The 20,297-nt window shown below is 42.5% G+C and overlaps 1 protein-coding gene and 1 pseudogene across 3 annotated transcripts in view; one reads left to right on the forward strand and one right to left on the reverse strand.

The window, feature by feature from the left end:
• PRKCA (protein kinase C alpha) overlaps positions 1 to 20,297 on the reverse strand; it is a 376,298-nt gene that overhangs the window by 287,058 nt on the left and 68,943 nt on the right. The window lies entirely within an intron of this gene.
• LOC109448024 (ubiquitin carboxyl-terminal hydrolase 12-like) lies at positions 16,047 to 18,524 on the forward strand (annotated as a pseudogene).

Here is a 20,297-nt window from a genome sequence, read left to right on the forward strand (position 1 = left end):
AAAGGACTGGAGGGCTTAGGATATCTAAATACTGAGGTATTCTCAAATATTTAATTTTTGAGATACAATTTCTCAGAGTCCCGGTATGTCTAAGAGAGTGAGAAGATACATTGCATAAGGATATTGGATATATTAATGCAGGGAAGAAGCCTTTGGTTTCCTAAGTTTTCCCTTCCCTAGAAAAGTTCATAACCTTGATCATAAAATATGATTCATCAACGGAATGAACACTGCACACAGGATACCAAGCCAACGAGGGAAGGAGAAAGACATATATGGTACCCCCAAGACCTAGTGGAAACAGCCAAGATTTTCAACAAGTGAAGCAGAGGAGAAAGGGAAGACAAATCCCTTACACCTTTTTTACCCTTCTCCCCCACCCCGTCCCTCATTTCATGAGTGTTCAGTATTTCATGAGTGCACCTCAAAATGCTTTCTAAACTTCCTCCAGCCATCACTTATAAGTGGTAACCAAAAGCTTCCAAAAAATTAAGGTTTTCTGGTAACTGTCAAATAGTCTACCAAAAATGCTCGACTTTCCCCAAACAAACCAGCGAACAGCAGCAAGTATACTGGTTTGTCCTTCATCTTCTCTTTCTCTGCCCTAATCCCTGCTGACAGTAACGTAAATATTTTCATTAAAAATGGTGGGAGTAAGATGCACACAAATTTTTTTAAAAACCAGATCAACCGAAAAATGCCAAGGTAGGTAACGAGCGATGGGTGCGGACATTGCCACTGGGCGGGCACACCCCAACTCACATACGGCGCTTTAGCAACCGAGCTGGATTTTAAATCATTGATTCAAATGATTGCTTGGCGTAGATTAAATGTATTCTCTTTTTACAAACTGTTTTCAAAGTTCTGGTTATGATATTAAAATGTTTGACAACCTTCAGACTACAATGTTGCTCTAAAATGCAGTGATTTCAATGAATCATACCATTACAAAGGTATTAAACAATCAATGTAATATAAACACATTCTCATGGCTAGAGGGTCTTCTTAAACCCCGAATAATCAGATTGAAATTCTTTTCTTTCCATATATATATATACATATTTCTTTTTTTCTTTTGCCCTAATTTCAGTTTATCTGCAAATAACATGTCGTGGAACCACAGTTGCCTTTGACAGTCTATGTTGATTAGAGCATGTTTTCCAGTAAATCTTTCTCATGCTGTACACCATCCATCTACCCAAAAGAGGAACAGAAAGTGAATTAGTGTCAAAACCAATTTTTATAATGTGTAATTGAGTGTAACCTTCTTGGAGTCATGAGTGGTTCAAACAACAAATTACACCAATGCTCAAACCCTTATCCAGTCCATTTCAAAACAATGAATTTCAGCTTTCAAAATAATGATTTTGAACTGCTTATCCATTTTCTATTTCTAACAAACACATAAAAGTGTATACCGACGTTAAACACACACTTTGAATGCTGCTTGGAATGTTCAGGAGTAAACGTCTTAATCCTTGCATGTTAAGAAATGGTAAAATTCTGTCAATATACTGTAAAGTACAACACTTTTGCTAATGTGCTAATTTAATTGTAAAGGAAGCGGAAACAAATTTTTTTACAAGAAATGCAAAATAGTTTTCAGAGTAGCGGAATCACACAAAGTTATATTGTATCTCAGTTTAACAATTTCTGGGACATACGTATTTAGGTCCAAATAAATAGATATTGTGGATAAAACATATCAAAAGACGATGAAAGATCACAACTCATCAATTTCACTCATACTTCAACCGCATGCCAACTGCACAAGCACAAAATTAGTTTCACTGGATCCATACGATGAGGTAAAACATTAACACTCAGACTTTCATTTTCAAAGCAAAGAAGACTGTTTAGAGGTCACATGGAAAAGACTTTCCGAGTCTTCTACAGGTGAAGTTGCCAAGAATTCACAGTCAGAAGCAGACCGTGAGCTCCCTGCACAGGAGTGATAAAACCCTGCACGGAGTTCCCAGTCGTTTTGCATCCACAGAGAGTGCGGGGGATGGGAAACCAGTTGCAAAGAGTAAAGGCAGATGGTCTTTATTTTGACCTCCTTGGTGTCAGCCTCCAACCAACTACAGAAATCAGTCCAAATGATGGAATGCATGTCTTCAATTTTAAGTTTCAACTGGCAGATTCATACCTAACCTCAGCACAACAGAATCACATCTACCACCATCTTCTCATATGACACTGGAAAACCCAGAAAAGCTCTACAATGCTTCGGGAAGCTGCCTGGGCAGCATTTTCTGCCCTGCCACAGACTCCTGGCAAGAGAAGCTGCATATTTTCCAGGCATTGATATAGAAAGTGATAATTAGCCACCTGGGAACCAATTCGATTTTGGATGCCAACCATCCCCTTAGGTGACCCAGACAAGTCGTTTGTTCATGGAGTGTTGTCAGTATCTGTACACAATGGAGATATTTTTACAAAGTAGAAAAAACCTGCGAGTTTCCAGTGAAGCTCTTTCTAGCCAGTCATCCTAGGAAACAGACTAACCCTGTAAAGAAATCGCATTTTTAATTCAAAGCTTTCTTTTTTCCTTAATGGGAGATCTGTAGTCAAAACAAACAAGAAATCAATGTGCAGGCACACCTCGTTTTATTGTGCTCCGCTTTACTGCACTTCACAGATGCTTTTCATTTTTGTTTGTTGTTTGTTTTAACAAATTGAAGGCAAGACCCTCCACCAGCAAAAGCGATCACAACGTGCTTTCTTGTGGTGGTCTGGGACCGAACCTGCAATATCTTTGAGGTCTGCCTGTATTGAAACCCAGACGCAAATCTCTGTTATCCTGTTCTCTTATACATCTGTAGTAAGTAAGAGGTTTTGGGGTGTTTGGCAACCCATCTAAAGGGCTGCTGCCAGCTGTCATCCCTCAGCCCACTGACTCTATGCATGACAGAGCAAACTGGGGCAGGCATTCAACTCTGACAGCTGCCTGGGACAAAAAGGGAAGGAAGCCACTTTTTTTTTATTTGGTAAAGAGGTAAGAATAATGCATTCCGTTCTTCCTCCACTCCAACCATAATAATGGTCCACAGGAAGCCCCTGAAACCCACTAATGGGAACACAGCACAGAAAACCTGGCAGAGCCCAGCAAAGCATATTCTCCTACCCAAATACTTTACTTTTTCAAGTAAAAAGAAAAAAAATTGCTAATGTAGACCGCAGTTAGCCATCTGCCAAGAATTTTCAACTTTCTCCCATTCAGGCATTAGTACCTATTGGAAAGGATTAATTTTACATGCAAAGGAGCAGGGGTTGAATTATTGGATTACAAACCCTTAGAGAAATATGCATCATCTACCAGGAACTTCTAAATTTACATTTTAAAACCAACTAAATCTTTAAATGTCTACTCTAATTGTGAAATTCAAATAGCAATTACACAGAGGCTTTTTTTTTCCCTATTACTAATGAATATGCAGTAACAGAATACTGATGCTAGAAGATCTGGTGGTGACACTAAATATACGGAGACATTTTCCATGTGAAGCGGCAGCTGCACCTGATCCAGAAAGCGTCATGAGAGAAGTGGATGGTCCACAAGTGAATCCAAAGGAAACAGTAACACAGCTCTTCATCGCTGTCTAGGGCCCACTTCAGGCAAATCAGAAGCGAGCAGCAAAAGCAGGGGCTTGGGTGATGCCCCCTGAGGGACCATGCGGTGGCCAGCGATGACAGCCTCCAGGCCCTGCACGCAGTTCCTGGCTCTCACACCTGCCTCATGCAAATCTCTGGGACATGTGCGTCGTGTGCCCTCTTGGCAAAATGAACCAAGACCATCCATGAGGAGACTGTCTTGCTCATCTCCGCCTCCCCTCCTGACTAGAGAGAAAGGGATAGGCTGAAATTCCAGGAAGATTCCAGGGTTTCAATGGCAACCAAGAAGGCCTTCCAAGCTCTGTAGTATTGGGGTAGTGATAACAAGATAAACAGGTTTCCGCAATTCTTGAACGTTACCGTTGCTGAGGCCCAACTTGCAGCTAGCCTCCTGCAGCCTGGGAATAGTGACCTGCCAAAAATAAATAAGACCAAGAGAACTTAAAGCACAGAGATACTGAGACGATGACACAATCGCCCGTGGCACATTGGGCAGTGTGATGCTGCAGGGCACTGTCAAAGGAAGTCTTTCATGTTTTCCCTGGACGAGTCAAGAACAGGAAGTTCCTACGTTGCCTGCTTGAATATTTGAAAGATGATGATGTTCTACAGGCAGAGGAGATTTTCTGCAGAGGCTTTACCAGCAGGAGAAAAGTGAAAACTACCAACACATATTTCCTGGGCATCTCTTAGTGCAAGGTCCTCGGCTGAATACTGCAGATGAGTCCGTTAATATCCATTCCTTTCCTCCCAGGCCCCCAGCATGTGAGTGCATGGAACAGAGAATGGGGGGGCGAAGGGTGAATAACAAGTTGGGTGCTCGCCTGCAGCCTTGCTTCCTGAGACAGAAAACCAACAGCCCGCTGACAGTGAACTACCCTGTTCCTCCAGCATCGTGAGGGGTACGCAGCTCTGGGAAAGCCACATCGGTCCTTAAACCATAAAACATAAGCAAAGAACTCTCCTCCGGAATCTGCCTCCCTTTCTATGTGAATAAATGAAATTCAACAATCTGAGCAATAAATAAAATAATAATAAGGGAATCTGCTGGATCTCCTGAAAATTAATACTTACTGATTGAAATTTATAATGCCCCCTATCTCTGTGCATTACAGTTAAACCTCTGATTTCTTTTAATAACATCATTATTGAAAAACTAGCATTATGCTGCAAAGCTCTATTACTTGAATTGCTCATAAATGGATTTAAGGCCGCTGCTGAGTTCTCTGAAAGGCTGTATTGTGTGCACTCTCTCTCTCTCACCGAGAGCATTCATAAAGATAGTCCTACTTCTCCATGTGCCCTCCTACAAAGAACCGGGTATTTATACCTAGAAAACTTTCATTCAAATTGCTTTAATGGATTCTAAGTAAAACACAACTCGCAGGGATTCATTTTTCCATTTGATTGGCTAAGGATTTGAATGATAGCTCTCAGGGTAAATTCATAAATAAACAGTGCTAGCATCTTACTTGGGAGCTATAATGCAGCAGGGGATTCAGATTTCCACCTGCCCGTTGCTGAAGTGCTCCCACAGCAAGCACTGCATCATAGAGCTGTGCAGGTGTGGATGGAGTGGTAGGTAAATCGTCTGACACAGACATCCCCTTACCTTCCCCACAAAATCAAGGCCAGGAATAACATCTCTGTAGGCTGGAATGGAATGCACACATGTTTCAGAGCACACAATAAGCCTCTTTGTATTTAAAACGTGTAATAATAAACTACATTGCCAGGATTTCAATATGTTGCCAGCCTAAGATTTCTCAGCGCAAGTCACCAATAAAAATGTAATGCATGCGACTGTTTAAGTCACTACACTGTTAAGAAAACCCCAGTAGGTTCTTGATACAACCCTGTTCAAGTAACAGTGCCATGTGCCCAATGACAGCTCAAATGTTGAGAGTAAGGAAATCAATCCACAAATATGAACCAAAGGATGTATCACCATGCACAGCAGGAGAAAGCGAAAGCGCTGTTTCAGCACAGAGTATAAAAGCAGGACAGGCAGAAAGGCGGGGTTTGAGCTGATGAAAATGAAGTCACGAATTATCACAAAAATTATCCTTCAAGCATCTTTCTTCAGTACCATGTCCATCACTAGGAGCTTTTCTCTATCCAATTCTGTCCATTACCCTTAAATGTCTTTCCCGTAGGATGAAATTTTTCATCTTTAATCTCCTTTTAAAAAGGAAAAAAATACTGATTTCACAACCATTTCAGCCCACCCTCTTCAGCATCTTCTAGAACCTGGCTCTATTAGTCATTCTTTCTTTACCCTAAATCTTCAACTTCTCCTTTAAAACCTGGAGACATTTTTAGTGTTGTGGTTAAGAGTGAGATCTAAACACATTGTAAGAGACTGGGCTTTTTATTGCCTGTGTCACCTGGAGCCACTTAATTCCTCAGCGTTCCCATCTGTAAATTGGGAATAGCCTCTACATCTCATGTACCTTGTGTTAAATGAGCTCATTCATGCCCAGCTGTTGAACACGGTAGACACAGAGCAAGCCCCCTACAATGTTAGCCATTTTAATTATTAGTGACCTCTTCCCCTCCACTAAAGCATGCTCGAGTCTCTCCCATCCAAAAACAACAACAACAAAAAACAACAACACTTCCCTGACTTCTTTTCTTTCCCTCTGCTCTTTCTAGCTAAGCTTCTTGAAAGAGTCCTCTACACACATGGTCTCTACTTCCTCCCTCAACATCTAACTGAAATTAGCTGTCCACAACCACAAAGCTCTGAAAACTGCTTGGGCAAAGGTCCAGATGACTCCGTCTTTGCATTTCTAACCTCTTTTGCTGCATCTGAAGTAGATGACCACTCATTCTGGAACCTTCCTATTTCTTAGCCCCTGTGACACTTCTCCCTCTTGGTTCATCCCTCCAGCTCCTTCAACAGAGGGTCTGGCTTGAGGCCCACTGCTCTCGCTGCCCTGTATCCTACCTGGGGGCTGCCTAAGCCACTTGCGTAGTTTTAGTCCCTGTGTATATCTAATGGGTCCCAAGAAGGCACCTCCCTCCTTCCCTGACACCCTAAGGGGTGTGAGGTCAACCTGTGGTTGCTTATACATCTCATCAAACTTTTCCTCATAGATGTAAACAAATCTTAAAGTATCATTTGAGATTTACCTCCTTTTACGGCTGTGCTTCTCAAAGGGAGGATGTTTAAAACACCTATATGCGAGTATATCTGAATGCTTGGCTGCACAAGAATATTCGCCATTTTTCTTAAGTATGTAACTACATGGAGTTCTCCTTTCTTATTTAGTGCAAACATTCACTCCTGCAAATATTGCCCACCTCCCTTTGTTGCCTCACTTATCTCTTCCTACAAAATGTGGCTTCTTCTCGTCAGTCCCTTGAGGGCAAGAACTGTGCCCTGCTCATCTCTGTAGTCTCAATTGGCACACAGAACTCAATATTTGCAGGAGTGAATGTTTGCACTAAATAAGAAAGGAGAACTCCATGTAGTTACATACTTAAGAAAAATGTCGAATATTCTTGTGCAGCCAAGCATTCAGATATACTCGCATATAGGTGTTTTGAAAATCTTCCCTTTGAGAAGCACAGCAGTAAAAGTAGGTAAATCTCAAATGATACTTTAAGATTTGTTTACATCTATGAGGAAAAGTTTGATGTGATGTATAAGCAACCACAGGTTGACCTCACACCCCTTAGGATGGTACCATCAAAACAAACAAACAAATGAAAAAAAAACAAACCAGAAAATAACAAGTGTTGGTGAGGATGTGAAGAAAGTGCAACCCTTGTGCACTGTTTGGGGGTTGTAAAATGGTGCAACTGCTATGGAAAAGAGTACAAAATTTACTCAAAAAATGACAAATACTACCATCTGATCCAGCACTCCCAATTCTGGATGTGTATCCAAAAGCATTGAAAGCAGGGTCTCAAAGACATATTTGCACATTTGTGTTCTCAGCAGCGCTGTTCACAATAGCCGAGAGGTGGAAGCAAGCCAAGGGTCCGTCAATGGATGCACAGATAAACGAAAGGTAGAATATGTACCCAACAGAGTATTAGTCGACCGTAAAAAAGAAATTCTGATGTCTCTAACAAGGACAAACCTTGGGGACATTATTCTAAGTGAAATAAGCCAGTTCCCCCCCCCCAAAAAAAAAAATGGACAGATACTGTGATTCACTCACATGTGGTAACTAAAGGAGTCCAATTCACAGAAACAAAGTGAATGGTGGTTGCCGGGGCGATGGGGAGGGAGGCGTGGGGAGTTATGGGTAATGGGTACAGCTTCTCAGTCTTGCAGGATGGCAGAGTTCTGGAGATCTGCTTCACAGCAAGGTGAAGATGCCCAACACAGCTGAACTGGACACTTAAAAATGGTTAAGATGCTAAATTTTGTTAGGTGTGTTTACCACGAAAAAAAAAAAAACACTGCAGACTGAAAATTGGACAAATTCAAAGAGAACATCCAACAATTTCATTTACTGCTTCATAGGAATTATGATTTGGGGGGGCTTGTGATAGTTATATTTTCTCATAAAAATCATAAGAAAATTCCACACAACCATACGAAAATGCTGACACCTGGTTCCGCATTCCCAGAGCTGCCTTCCCCTGTGCTTTCCACAGCCAAGCTGCCCATATAGTTCATCTCTAAATTGGATCTTCATTTACATGAGAAAATGCAGAACCAGTAAATACAAAAATTGAGCATTAAATAAAATTAAGTCTCTGGAAAGAGCACAAGTTTGATTTTTAAAGTGAACATAACTCTGCATAGTGCACTGAAATCTCGGGGAGCTTTTAACAGCAGCAGGACTCTAACTGCGTAACCTTATTTCAAATGAGTAGATGGAATTACGCTATAATTTTACTTATTAAAAGAACAAATGAGTAGCATAACGCCACCCACCTCCCCATCATCCACCTGCATTAACTACATGTGCTTCTGATTCTTCCTTCCTGGTTCTCCTGAACACTGACCACCATCCTCCAAATTGGGGAAAAGTTCTGTCTTGCTGCCTCATTGATTAAAACGAGCTAGTACTGTGTTTCCCCGAAAATAAGACCTACCCGGACAATCAGCTCTAATGTGTCTTTGGGAGCAAAAATTAATATAAGACCTGGTCTTATTTTACTATAAGACCGGGTCTTGTATAATATAATATAATATAATATAATATAATATAATATAATGTAATATAATGTAATATAATACAATACAATACAATATAATAAGTATAATATAATAAATATAATATAATATAATTAATATAATATAATATAATATACTGGGTCTTATATTAATTTTTGCTCCAAAAGACGCATTAGAGCTGATGGTCCAGCCAGGCCTTATTTTCGGGGAAACGGGGTACATCAGTCCCCTACAACTCCAACAGCTACTCATGGAACTTTTCTGCCCCTTCTTACTTCTCTCCACACCCAAATGCCTTCCTCCCTCTAACCAGCTCTTCTTCCCCACTTATCTTTTCCATTTATTTAATCTTCCAAATTAACCAGCATCAACTGATATTTCTCCTGAGACATCTCAAATCCACCTGAGCCACTATTCACTTGAAAAGTGTGATTGGGTTACAAAGCTGCTACACAACCACCCACCTTGTTTCCTCGGTTTCCCTCTGTGGGTATAAAAATCGTGGCTGCGTGTGGCAGTGAGACTGTCTGAGCTGGAATCGCCATGGGCTTGAGGGCCAGTCTGGTTTTCATCTCTGCTTCACTTCCTTCCGGTGACCCAGGACACTGGGCTTGGACTCTGCACGTGGGCTGCCAAGTCAGTTCAGTCCCCCGCTCTGCCCATCCCTGGCTCCATGATTCCAAGGAATTTACCTAACCACTGTGAGCTTCAACTGTCTCATCAATAACATGACACAAATAACAGCACTTGCCATATATGTTGTCGTAAGGCGTAATCATGAAACGGAAGTGCTGAGGTTCAGGGCCTGGTACGGAGTAACTGAAAAAAGATCAGTGACAGTAGATACGATACCAGATCCCTTAAGGCAGGAAATACAATGGCTGTAATCCTTTGGAGTTTAAACAATGTCACAGAGCATTTTTCTGCAGAGCTCCTGCCCTCTGCAGGGGCCACGGAAAATGTGGCAGAGTTCAGGAGTCAGACTGTAGTGGTGTCTTCAGGATACAGCCATGAACACTGCATCGCCGATAATGAAACATTCAAGAATCACCCCTCATGAGTGGCTCGTGCTGTCCCTGTGTCGTATTACTGATTGCACACGGTAATGGTACCACAAAACTCTTGAGTACCTCGACACATTCAAATCTTCAGTATAAGGAGTTACCAGTCACAAACCTCATACTGACCATAGCTTACTTAAAAAATGATAGTAAAGCAAAGGAAACCACCTGTGACCCATGGATTGCCCAGTTATGCCTCAGAAAGATATTTGGTTCTTATCAATCAAGGACAAGCGTTCCAAAAGATAGGCTAAGAAGAAAAATAGAAAAAGTGTCTTTAAATGCATTATGTTTTATTTTAAAATCTTGCATCAAAATGACATGCCTATCATCTATCAATTTAATAAATTCCCTTATCATTTAAATCCCAGTAGGGGCTGGACTGTGGGGGAAAAAGCACACAAACAAGTGCAGGTAAGAATGTAAACTCGAGCTATGTTTTTGGAAGGTAATTTGGCAGCATATATCAAAAGCCCTAAAAAATGTCTATAATGTTTAATCTGGTAATTTCACTTCTAGCAATTTATACAGTAATAATAAATACAAACATTTATGTAGAAGAATGTTCATCCCTGCATTACTTATAATAAAAATGGAAAACAATAGAGGGTCAATTAAAAGTTAAATCAATGATAGAACATTCCATAAGGTAGAATATGCAGCCATTATTTAATACAAGAAAATACTTACGATATATCAAGTATAAAAGAGCTAGAAACTGCACAAATTACATTGTAAAATAAATGTCTAGAAGTACAGGAAAACAAATTATGGTTTATTCTTTTGTCCTTTTCAAATTGGCTCCAAAGAACATATACCTTTAAATATAAAGGTAGGCGAAGGTGATTTGTAAAATCTGTTGGCCTTTTATTTGCAAGTATTTTCTCCCACTCCTTTTTATCCCACAACCCTAGTTTTCATACACACACAACACTCTTCATCGATGTTTCCCAAGACCTCCTTCACAAACTGACTCTAAACTATTCCTTGATTTGCAGCTGAACCAGAAAAACTCAGAAGGAAATTTTAACGCAATCTGACAAATAGTATTTCACCCAGCTAAAAGGCTCTGAGTAGGCGGGAGGAGAATTATACTTAGTAACCTTCTCCTTGTTTAAGTTTAAAGTTAATAGCTACAATAGTCAATAAAATAACAGTTTAAACCTGTACTGAAATAATGCTAAAAATAGTCCCGCTGCCTGTGCCAGTGACTTTTCTCAGTGGGAGACCTTTCCGGTCAAACATGAAGGTGGGTGGAATTCCTTGCCATCATTAACAGGTGGAAAATAAGGAAATGACACCACCAATTTCCTGCACACAAATGAGCTCTCTGACAAAACGTGGCCCCTGGAAGCCCCACAGCTTTGTCAAGGATGGCAGCGCTCCCCACGTCACCTCCCACAAGACTGCGTCATCTCTCATCGCCTGCCTGCGGGGCTTCCCGTCCCAGTGCCCAGAGCGAGGCTTCTAAAGAAAGAAAAGCAAAGCCAGCTGTTTTAACCAGCTGAAGATGAATAATGTACCATGATGTGCAGGCTTATTGGCAACAAACAAAACACAAAACATATGAGTTGTAGGGACTATTCCTCGTCCTTAGGTGGTGGGACACTGCTTAGAAGATGCCCACCCAAACTAAAGTGGCCCTGCACCACCGCCTCCAGCACTCGTGAAGCCTTCACTATCCAAAGCCACTGGCCATAAACACCTGAGTCCTTGAGATGTGTTCAAGTCCAAATGGAGAAGTGTTCTAGGTGTAAAATACACACCAGATTTAGAAGACTTGATGCAAAAAAAAATAAAAAAAAATAAAAAAAAATAAGTGCAAAAATGTTGATAATTCTTTTATTGATGACATGTTATAACATTATAGATATACCGGATTAAATGAAATACATTAAAATTAGTTTCACTTTTCCTTTTACTTCTTTTAACGCGCTACTAGAAAATTTGAAACTGCACGTGGCTTGCATTGTATCTCTATTGGACAGAGCTGCTCTCAGCCATCAAATTGTCTTACTTGCTCTAGAGTGTGCCTCACCATCTGAACTGACCCTGCTTATTTATGGGGTTGACGTTACTAGGGGTCCCCACCCTCAGAAGCTCCATGAGAGCTGGACTCAGCTCTTTTGTCCCCTGCTAACTACTCAGCACCTTGAACCTAGGGTGTGCGCCCCACACCACAGAAAGGGACGGACCAGACCAGCAGGTCTCGGGCTGACCCCACGCAGGCCAGCTCGTCTCCTAACCTCACGCTTCAAGTGTGCATTATTCCTTGAGAATTCATCCTCGCTGTCTAACTGCTCCCTGCACACCCACGCATGTCCAAGGATGGGCTGGCGCTGGGTGTGAGATGAGCATCCAATTCCAACCCTGGCTCAGGAATTCCGAGCTTAGCCACGTCATAGCTTCTGTGGACCTCTGCTTTCAGGAAGCTAAAACTAATTTTGTTCCTGTAAAACGCTAACCCCAAATCCCCCCACAAAGGGCCCAGTGTCCCCTGGTGTGAAACATGCCCTCTGTGGGGGCTCCATGTCCTCCTCAGGCCGCCCCCTCTGCAGACATCTATCTGCCACTGCACAGTCTCCTCCTGCACATCGGCCATACTCGTCTCCTCTGTTCTAAAGCCCAGCGGTGTGAGGGGGCAGGTCACTCATGCCTGGACTAGACGCCCCCTGCCTGGAGGGGTCCCAGGCAGCCCCCACAGCTGACGCTTGACAGCTGCACACCTGCTACTCAGTGCTGAGGGCCCTGGAGGTCAGCAGGCCGAGGTCCTGACCCACACTCTACCCCACACTCGGCACAAAGCCTCTAGCTGAGGCTGCGGCAGGAAACGCTGGGCCCCTTCCTGTGCATCGGAGCGACTCCAGCTCTGTCCAAGGGGGTGGGTTAGTTTGTTTTCTATTTGGGTTTTTTGGTTGTTGGTGGTGGTGGCGGTGGCGGGGGTTTGTCCTCTACTGAACTGAGACAATTACAAATTGGTTTGGGTGATAACGCAGATTGTGTGTGTCTGGGAGAAACTCACTGATAAAGTATGAAGGCTGGTGCCTGAGACCCAGAGAAGCTTCCACACCTGGAATGAATGCAATAACCAGATGCCAGGGTTGTCCTAGGTTGTGCTCTGTCATTACCCACATTTCTCCATTCTCTGCATCTTCCACATAACTTATCCCACTGAAAAAAATCACCTCTTACAATGCTTCATCTTACTCAGACAGAGGTTTGTAAAGTCAAAACCAAGGTTTGCTAAGGGTGACCGCCACGACTTCTCATGGTTCCCTGTGTACCGGACCCCCACTGCTCCCTGTTTGCAATTACCTCCATGTCACACAAGCTGTTGTTATTCCCACTCCAAACCAAAACTGAGTATTTTCCGTCATTTTCCTTCTATGTAGCCAATGAAAAGCCTAACAGCCTGGAAGTGCCTTTCGCTCACTGGTAAGGGTGTGGGCTGTTTGCTCGCCTCTGGCATGGCACTCGAGATTTCAAGTGCATACAGTTGCCCCAAAGCGCGTCAGAGGTGGTCTTTCAGCCTCAAGGACACATTTTCAGATGTAGCAAAGCCCTCTGGGAAATGGCAGAAACAGCTGAAGTTCTGATGACTTGGAAGGGCCTACACCACCTTTCATTTATGGATGTATAGAATTCTTAAGTGTAATTACAAAATCAAGTCAGTGCTATCATTAAGATGCGCCAGCCGGATTTGCCCGTGGCTGTAAGTCACTGCGCTCTCACAGGCACTTCGCACAGAAAGGGGAGCCCAGCTGACTCAACACGTCGCTGGTCTACACATCCCCCTCTGCACATCAGTAAACCTACTAGTAAATGCAAGCAAAATTAAAGGCACTTCTTCAATGACAGCCCCTGAGAGGCTAAGGAAATAATAAGTGTGGTTATTACCAAACCACAGAGGACTCATAAACGCAAGCGGCTCCACATATGGCAAAGCTGAATGAGTTTTCCAAGGAGACAGGAAGCTCTTTTTCTGAAAGATTGTACCTCTTCCCCATTAAAATTTCAGACATGGATACTGCAAAGTGGTGTCTAAGCACATGGTTCAGCTAGATGCTAGCTTCTCAGTGAAACTTCCTAATTGCGCCCATTTTTTTAAAAAGGAATTTTCCCCACTCTGTGCTCCCAAAGCTCTATGTATGCTCCTTAGAAGGCACTTCCTAATGGCGTGAGACTGACATGCTTAGAGGTAGGTGGACCGCCTCCACATCTGCAGCCTCCTTTCACGTGATCTGGCAGAAGTGTGCGTGTGCATGTGTGTACGTGTGTGTATGTTCACGTGTGTATATGTGTGTGTACGTGCGTGTATGTGTATATGTGTGTACGTGTATATGTCGACAGAAGAGATGCATGGATAGGGCAGGCATGCCAAACTGTTAAGAGTCAGTTGACACAGGTGAGAGGGATACAAATGTTCACTGCATTGTTACCGCAAATGTTCTGTCAGTTTGAAAGTTTAAAAAAAAAAAAGTTTAAAGTGAAACAACATAGTAGGAGCTCAGTCACTGGTTGTTGAATAAAGAACTGTTGCACTTTTTGATGATAAAATCGCCATTTAGTGATTGTGCAAGAAGGACTATGGGGATCTTTTTTTGAGCCAGCAAACAGCGAAACTCCCTTTACCCGGCACCATGGCAGACACGGGAGATGAAACGATGAACCAGCCTTTGTTCTGACCCCAGGGACCATCCGTCCACTGGGAGAAGCAATGACCACCAGGGATGCCCCAGGCGCTCTGATGGAGGCAAGAAGGAGGTGCTGTATAAGGAGGGAGGAAGGAAACACCCATCTTCTCTCGGAGGAAAAGGAGGGAGCCATAGGGACTGCAAGGAACACATCACAACCAAGCAGTATTTGTGCGGTAAGTGAACGAGCCAAAGCTGAACAGCGCCTCAAAGCATCCAACAGTCTGTCCGTGCGTGGGGACAGGGTGAAACACAAGCCAAAACAGAAGGGCTAGTCTGTGTTCTCCCCACGGCTCTGAAAGCTCCATCCCAGGACCCCACCACTCAGGTGACAGACATGAAGCCACGAGCCGCCAAGGTTCCCGGCCAACATGGTGGAGAATGGGAAACGCCTGCAGGTTCTCCTTGGGACTTTTGATACCCTGATGAAAGGCTGGCTGAAGATGAGTCCACTTGGTCTGTTAAATGGGAAATCCCTTTTCACTCCAAGCATAGATTCCACCAGAAGTGCTCAGGAGGGTCTGATTTCATCTCCAAAACACTTGGAGGTCGCCCATTTTCCTCCGCTGTGAAGATCTGCTTCCTCAGCTTCGTGTGTGAACAGCCCCCCAAAATTTCCCAGGCCTTTTGATTGATCCTTGGGACAGAGGTGAGACGACCTCCCTTCGCAAAGCTGCGGTGGGGGAGCAGCTTGGAGGCTCGTGGCTGCCCGTCCCCTTAGAGAATACGCTCCGGCTGGCTTTGCCAGCTGTGCTTCAAGTTTCAAACAATGGAGAAGCCCACAGAAGCCTCTGTAAAAATCCTTTTGGGGACCCCAACACGGGTCATCTGAACAAAAAGTGGCTAAGGTATGACTTTCACGGGACCAAAGGTGGGATTTGTCACCAGGAGCGATAACTGCAGGGAAATTCTACAATCAAGCTTCACAGCATTTCCCTCCATCCTCCACCACGTCACTGCAGGTGCTGTGGACGATTGCACATCTGCGGGAATTTGGCTGTTTTTACCCCAAGATAAAAAGCGGTGATCTGAAACAATAAGCTGAGTGGGAGTCGACTGTATGTTCTTCCTTTCTCTCCCGTTTGGCACTTTGTTGGCTCAGGGATACTGCTTTTGAAAATTATTCCTTACAAGCCAATTTTGGCTCTGGTAGCCAAAGGAGACCAGGAATGCACAACTATTAACACGGATGTCTGTATCACGATCGTCAGCCTCCCAGAACACAGGAGAGACACATTACACATCTTGCAAAAGGGCCACCCTTCATGATTTTATGTTGTTCCAAGCAATTTGTTTTCACTTGGTTTATTTACAAATCGATAAACCATTGTTTGTGTGCAGTTTACATGAGTGAACTCCTTACATCTCTGACTTTCTACAGAAGAACATCAAGGCTGTATGTTAAAAGGAAACTTTAGGGTCAGCAACCTTCAACCCATGTTGATTAGGTGACCACTTTCAAGCCAATCGGCTTGATCACCAAAGGTTATCCTTTGCATCTTGGCAGGATCGACAAAGAAATAGTCCCATATTTCAACTAGGACCAGAGCATTGCAAAGCACACCAGTTTTGCCAGACCCCTGCCCTGTCAACCACCCTGGCTCAGCACAGCGACGACATCATGATGCTGGCAGGCCCTGCGTTGGGGAGGAGCCAGGGGCAGGCAGCCGGCAGGTGGGGGGCTGGGGCCCTGGGTATGAGTGCCAGCACAGCAGGCTCCCTGCGTGGGTCAGCGGAGGCTCTGGGTCTGAGGGGCTGTGCTGTGAGCGGGCGGCCCAGCTCCCCCCTCCACCTCTGCTGCTGTGTTTGGGTGGAAGATGGTGCTGGGTGGATGGAAATCCTGATGAGTCTCCAAATTTGCCTCCATCTCTTGTACCATGGGCACCAAGGCCTCGGCAGTTGAGAAGGGAATTGGTCCAGAACAGTTTCCAGTCAATGAGCACTATTTTGGTTTAGTGCTCAATTTGATGAATAGCTACTACTGCAATTCAGTTCTTCAAGCACTTTAGTTTTGTTGTCCATTTTGGGGGAAAGTTCTAGCATACACGAGGCAACCTAGGAAGGAGGAGAACCTTCTGGCATGCTTAGCACATCTGTTCCATAGCATCGCCACTCAGAAAAAAAAGTTTGGAGTAATAGCTCCCAAAAAGCTTCTAACAAGATGATGGGAAACAAAAACGAACTTTTTGACAACTACACGCATCAAGACGCCCATGGATTCTTAAAGTGCCTACTAAATACAACTGCTGATATTTTACAAGGAAAGAGAAAGCAGGAAAAACAAAATGGCCATCAACCTAATGGTAACATTGACAGTGAAAATAACAGCACATCAGACCCAACGTGGGATCATGAGATTGTTCAGGGAACATTAACTAATGAAACTAGAGGTCTTACTTGTGAAACTATAGCAGCAAAGATGAAGATTTTTCAGACTTTTCTATTGACGTGGAACAAAACATCAATCACTCACTGCTTAAGAGGTTTTAGCAACACAGAAACTCTATGCAGTGAATACAAATATTACTGTGGAGAATGTCACAGCAAAGAGGAAGCACACAAATGAATGAAAGTTTAAAAACTGCCCATGATTCCAGCTCTACGCCTGAAGAGGTTTAAATATATGGATCAACTTCATCGACACACACAACTTTCTTACCGCGTAGTTTTTCCTTTAGAACTTTGTCTCTTTAACACTTAAGGCGCTGTCACCAATCCTGACAATGTATTCAGAGGGCTCCAAAACAACGTAGACACATTTTAAGAGAGGAAAACTGTATTAAAATTGTAATTCTCCATATATACCGATAACAAAAGATGAATACAAGTCACATTTACAAGAGGTGCTCAAAGTGGTTACCATCAGCGTCCAGACACTTCTGATTATGACAAGCTACTGCTTGAGCAACGTGTCCACTTGCAGACATTTTTTTGGCACCCCTGGTATATGGTGTCATTGTGGAGCACGGTGGAAGTGGTCCCAATCAAGGCCATTATATTGCAATAGTTAAGAATCATGGTTTTGGGTTATTTGATGACAATATTGTAGGGGGAAAATCGACGCACAAGCTATTGAATTCCACGGGTTGACATCGAACATCTCAAGGAAATCTGAATCTGGTTACATCCTTTTCTGTCAATTTCAGGACTGAGGGGGGACAGTGATGAAGAGCTTTCTACCTCATTTCTTCTCTGGCTCTTCTGAAAAGGATCAAGCACTGACTTTTTTCAAGAAAAAGAGAAATGCAGAAAGCTCAGGGGGCAGTAGCACACTTTGCACACAAAAAAGCAAAGACTACGGATTAACAGCTTTTCCTATCACCGTAGCTGATTTGTTTGCTCGGGTATTATGCTGTCTCTGCAGTTCCACACAACAAGAAAGTGAAATCAGAGCCAGCAGCTCCTCTTGTAAAACAGCCTTCTAGTAATTGACATGCATTTGCTCTTTATTAATTGCACCAATAATGATTTAAACTCCTTGGGGGTGCAGCAGAAAGAGGAGGAATCTGTGCTAGGCGGTACTGATAATTTAATGGGATGATATTGAACATACTGCACCAATTTGCCTGGGTCGAACTGTGTATAGAAAGAATGTTTGGTGGTCTTTTCCAGTGTAAACCAAAAATGCTTTGGGCTCAACACTTTGCATTTGCCTTCCTGATGTAATAAATAAATAAGTAAAGAAATAAATAAAAATACTAGAATCCAGTGTCACGAAGACAAATGTTTTGCTTCTCTGGAGCAGCTTATAATAATATATAGTAGAGTGGTACCTCTGTTTTTGAACGTCTCTGTTGACAAATATTTCTGTTTACAAACACGGTAAACCCGGAAGTAAATGCTTCAGTTTTCGAACACACCCCCGAAGTCGAACATGTCACGTGGCTTCCGCTGAGTGCAAGATCCTGAGGCCTAGCTGTCGGCTGTTTTCCAACGTTTCAGAACTTGAACGGTCTTCCAGAACGGATTATGTTCGAAAACCGAGGTACCACTGTATATGTATATGTAGGGAACAATTGGTCAAAAGTGGCTTTTTGTTTCCTCAAGGGGAAAGACTGGCTTTGTAATTATATTTTCCTTATTTTACTTAAAACTGGTAGAGTCTAAGTATTGTATAAAGTACCCATGATTCTGTCAGTAAATTTGACCATATTTTTACTACGTTTTGTCAGCTTAACTAGCCCTTTTGTTTCTATTTTTAAGGTGGTTTTAAACTCTATTTTAAATCAGAAAGATGCCTTAAGAAAAATTGCAATGAGAGGAAGTAAATATTTTTTTTAAGGAGGAACTGCTATCTGCAGCTAAATATTTGTCCTTTTGTTACATTTTATAAGTCAGTTACTTCATTCAGCTTTAATTTAGTAAAATAAGAAACTATAAAAAAACTCCCTATGAGTGCTGGTATACCAGTCTTTAGAATTCTTAAATACTCTAATGTTTCAAGTTGGGGCCATGTTTGGAAGACTCATGTCATAGCAATTATGTTATTTTCAAGTGTCATTCTTTACCTTGGAAAGAAGCAATCCATTCATCATAACCCCAGCAGCCTGGGTAGCTAGCTCAAAACCCCTTTGAATATCAAATTTTAATGAAGTAGATCAGGAATACATAAGCTAGTCCTCTTGTCCCCTCCACGTTTACAAAGCTTACTGGAAGAGTGTTTGAAAATTCAAGTTATGTTTGTTAGGACTCCTGTTGGGAGTTTAAGAAGAAATATATGTAACGTGTGTAAATTATCGCAGTTGACGCTTTTCCATGCATAAGTTCTCTGACAGTGGCCAAAAGCCACTTGCAGAAAATAATTGAATATTTATTCAAAATAATAGCAATCAGGTCGTGGATGTTCTTTATTAAAGTCTTTCCAGGCAACCTTTTGAATTGCTGTGATTTTCTCAACTTATTTTACTAATACTGCTGAATATGAAAAACAAACAAACAAGAATGTTTTTGTCTGCTATTATTAACATTTATTACTATATTTTTCAGCTCAGGAAATAACTTCACCTAGTCATTCTGTGAACATGTGTTGAACAGGGTCAGTTAGCTAACTGGACTGTTTAAGAGATGTGCTGGGAGAAAACCATGACGTATTCTGACAAAGTGCTTTGTAAGGTATTGTTTCTGAAGCCAGGGTAACCTGGCTGGAGTTGTTCTGTACAAATTACATAGCCTGCCTGATCTACCGACGTAGCACATACATCACCACCAAGAATGTGGGAAGATCATAGCAATGGAACTGGATGCATGTTTTACTTTGAGGGCTTAAACCAAACTGTCTTGGAATCTGAAGCTGTGTTTTTGCAGCTTTCAGTCGCGAGAAGGCGAGCAAAGTGAAGCTGAGTCAGACCACAGCACGTACAGGAAAGATGAAGTCACAGCATCGAGATGCTACGCTGAGTGTTTTCACCTTGTGCATTGTAAAAGCGCAGTATAAGCCACGGTTAAACATCATATTAGAGCAAGTTATAGCATTGAGTTCCACGGAACTCACACACATTGTTCAACTGTTCACATCTGTACCATATTTAATAGTTATGATTTGTCAGGGGGGGCTGTAGAGTGATGGTTCTCAATTTGCTTTCTACTTTGAGTGCAGCTACATCTAAGTAGAATGTTTGGAAGCTTATCAGAAACTCAATATACTTTAAAAAAAAAAAAACATAAGGGTTAGGGTTGGGGAAAAATGCAGATATAGGAAGAAAAGTGACCTGTATAGAAAGCATTGTGATATTATTGTCTGCTGGTTGGCTGTGACTGAAATGAGCAGTGGGTTTAAGTTGTAAATGG

This window comes from Rhinolophus sinicus, chromosome 12, assembly GCF_057876585.1.
Source record: "Rhinolophus sinicus isolate RSI-liver-muscle chromosome 12, RSI-T2T, whole genome shotgun sequence".
In the NCBI taxonomy this organism is placed as follows: Eukaryota; Metazoa; Chordata; class Mammalia; order Chiroptera; family Rhinolophidae; genus Rhinolophus; species Rhinolophus sinicus.